The sequence below is a fragment of the Tupaia chinensis genome, unplaced genomic scaffold (genome assembly GCF_000334495.1).
Source record: "Tupaia chinensis unplaced genomic scaffold, TupChi_1.0 Scaffold144247_1, whole genome shotgun sequence".
Taxonomy (NCBI): domain Eukaryota; kingdom Metazoa; phylum Chordata; class Mammalia; order Scandentia; family Tupaiidae; genus Tupaia; species Tupaia belangeri.
Genome location: NW_006204105.1, coordinates 44,908 through 48,838, shown reverse-complemented (window position 1 = coordinate 48,838; position 3,931 = coordinate 44,908).

Sequence of the window (3,931 nt, the reverse complement as noted above, 5' to 3'; positions counted from 1 at the left end):
ACATGGTGGGGACATCAAAAATATTGCCATTATCATTTGTATTAGTAACAAACACGGGTAATTGACTCCCCCAATTCATGTATGGTTTTATAAATACTATTTAAGTTATATTTTTAGATTAATTGCTAAATTCTGGAAGCTGAAAGAAGTATGATGAACACTTGAAAAAGGCACTTCTGTGTCTTAATTTGTCAAATTTAGGTTCCCGGCTCTAGTCAGTGATATAAATCTATTGCAATACAAGTTGCAAAAATCTTGCTCACAGGGAATTAATGTTTCCTGCATATCTTAGTAATGATGGTTTTCCTTGTCCTGAGTAAATATCAGTCCATATCCAGATTAATTGCTTCTGCAGATGATTTGCTCCCTAGATTTTCTAGCTCTACCAAAAACAGTTGAAATGTATCTATTTATTGTATGTATCATGTGAGTGCTATGACATGTGTTCCTGGGCTCATGTCAGGCTAAGGGACAGATTGCTGTGTTTCAACATGAGGTTCAGGTCTCGGACACTTTGTCCCTGACATCTTGATAACTCTTTTTTCTTTTTAAAAGAAGAATTATTCATTTATTTAATTCCATTTGTTATTTTAAAAATTATTATTTTAATCTAGGCAGAGAGAGAAAGAGAAAGCAAGTTGCCAGGTCCAGGACTCAAACCGTGGTCAGCCATGCGGGAATCCAGCGCTTCAACCACCACATCACCTGCTGGCCCCTTCTTGACAATTCTTGGGAAAATTCTGCTGTTGCATATATGTGGACAAATACTGATTTTGGTTGACCAACCCAGAGCTTGCTTCAGAGAAGAATCCACTCGTTAAAAAACTGAAATGAGCCTGATGCTCAAGAAGGCACACAACATTTATTTTTAACTTTTCTTTACAAGAGAGAGAAGGGAGGAGGAAGAGAGAAAGAGAGAGAGAGGCTTGCTTCAGAGAAGAATCCACTCATTAAAGAACCGAAATGAGCCTGATGCTCAAGAAGGCACACAACAGTTATTTTAAACTTTTCTTTACAAGAGAGAGAGAGAAATTCCTATCCTTGACATTGTCACATCTGCCCCAGCCTCCCACATGCCACTGTACTCAGCTTGCTCAGATTGGTCTGGGACTCAAACCCAGGCTTCCTATGTGTCTTCAGCCTGTGCAGTGATGTCCTATCACGTGTACCACTGCAGCTGGGCTAGCACACTACATTTTCTAGCTTCTGATATACCAGAGAAGAAGTTGATAAAAATAAATAGTCAGAAACAAGACACTTGTTATTTCAGGAAAGCAGAGTTATTGGGTATAGGTAATTAGTAGTAAACACTAAAACCTAACACGACGAAAACCTGCAGTGTGAAAAGAAGCTCCCAGAGAGTAGCTGAAGGGCTCCAGTGGAATGTGGCAATTGCCAATGCTTTTATCCCTGTCACTACCACTGGCCACGATTCTGAGTTCTGTGAACCTCTTTTTTCTATTGATATTAATTATATCACCATATTTCCTCACCTGAACTTGGCCCTGAGTTCAGAATTCTCTGGAGAGAATATGATCATTTCTGTGCCCAGCAAGATAGATGTGCAATAAGTGACTATTAGTAGGTTTGGAAAGTGGACAAATAACCACTTCGTTAAGCCTTCTGAACCCCACAGAAATCTAAAACAAGCTCTCTCTCTCCCTCTTTTTGCCCCTCTTCCTCTCCTTCAATCTCTCCCACTCCTCTTTTCTCCCTCAGTCTCTTCCTTGTTAAAGGGATGAGTAAGGCAGGAAACTGGGTTAAGCTATAAGGAAAAGTACATATCCAAGATGTTCTAAACACATTGAACTTTACATGTAGTTGTTCCCAATGTCAGTCAATGATATAAATTTACTGATAAATTTTTTAGAAAACAAATAAATTTGGGACCAGCAGATGGCATAATGGTTATGTTACTGTACTCCCATGTCATCAACCATGGTTCCAGTCCCAGACCCGGTGGCTTAAAACTCACACCAGGAGCATGTGCGAGCGTGCCCAAGATCCTGAGAGGAGAAGGGAGGAGAAGGGATTGTGGCATGGCCAGTCCCCTGGGGGGTGATTTCTTGCTTTTTGTCTGGCAGTCTATAGCACACACAACCTATAGCAAAAATCTAAAAAAAATTAATCTCTTTTTCCTTTTTTTTTTTTCTGCCAGAGCGTGCTTGTACACATTGGAGAGAAACAGAAAGAAAGTGTGTTGGGGGGAAGGGATAAGGGGGCGGGGAGGGGCAGTGAGAAAGCACTTTCCTTTACGGATAGTTATGCCACAATTTCTTCTTCTCCATCTCTCCTATAGGCATGCATGCATACACATCTAGACAAGATTCTCAAGCCACTGGGCCTGTGATTCTAGCCACAGTCGGCCTTATGGGATTCAGCTGCCTCAACAAACCATGCCACTGACTGGCCCAACTTAGTCTTATTCACACTTACATTGGTAAAGTAGATGAATCTACTTCTCTAAGACCAAGTACATCCATCTGTGCATCTGTAAATTCCACAAGACTTCAAGGATAAAAATAGGAGATGGGTACCTAATTCTGGAACATGAGGTCAGAGAATTACAGAAGTGACCCTCACTTAAAGTTGGTATCAATAGGGGCCAACTGGTGAATGTTACCTCAATATTGGGCAAGTTGAACAAATTAGAGGATCTAAGACTGAAACAAAAATAGCCTATTTCAATTATGGCAACATGGTTCCTACATTCTTTGAGTGAATAAATAATAAAGAAAGAAAATTAAATCTAGATGATGTAACCTTCTTGAGTTTTTGACCTTAGAGAGACAGTATAGGCAATCATCCCCCTCCACGTGAGCCCTTCTGTTATTCTCTTTGAGTGACTCAGGACATAGCTTTTGCTCATATTAGGTTTCAGAGATTGTGAATAACTACCTGTACACAGCCTTGCTCTCCTGAAACCGTTGTCTTCAGATACTCATCTGATTAAGATTACGCTGGAGCAGAGTCTGTTAAAAGGTTTACAGATGACAATGAGGAAGTCTGTTAAAAGGTTTACAAACAACAAATCTCTCCAGAGAATGGAGAGTCACCCCAGAGGAGAGATTTCAGAATAATCCTGAGTCTGTGAAAGTGAGTGAACCTTAAGAGACATTATAATACATAAGAGGAAAAAGTAATGAATAACTATTTAGAAATAACTAATCCTAAATACACTTATAAATGAAATAGCATATGCCTTATCAGATTCTATTCAAGGTGAAAAGATTCATTGTCATTACAGATATGTACCTAATATTCTGCATCAGCCAAAAAAAAGCCTAGAAAATGAAGAAAATGATGAAAAACTACAGCGGAAATAAAGCTTTATGCTGAGATACCTCTGCTTGAAAGGAGTTACATTCATAGTTCTTTCAACTATGCCTTAAAAACAAGTTTGCCATAACTTGAAAAGTCCAGAGGAGAAGAGTCCAAAATAATTGGAGGTATTCTTCTTTCAGAGTTTAGGACTTTTTAAAATTTGTCCTAAAGTCATCGAAGCAAAAATCATCATAAAAACGTTCTGCTTTCCTCTACAATTCCCCCAATGCAAACAACAACAACAACCCCAAAAAAACAAAAAACAACAACAAAATTATTTGTAGGAAAAAAATGGTTTTGTACATAGAATGAAACAATATAAATTCAAAACTTACAGAACTAACTCTTGTTAGTTCTATCACTCATCTCTTTAAAAAGTTTATATGAACATCCAGTCAAAACCAACACAAGTATCTCTCTCTTTTTTTTTAAAGGAATATAAAACTATTTATTGACCACTGTTCACCAGTATTTACAATAAAGTAAACAATATACAGTTAGGTAACATTCTGATTACTACAGAGTTATTGGTTCTTCTTGCTTCTGCTGAATCAGTAACCCAAATACTGCAAAGATTGAGGCCTACACATAAGTAATGAATCGGGGT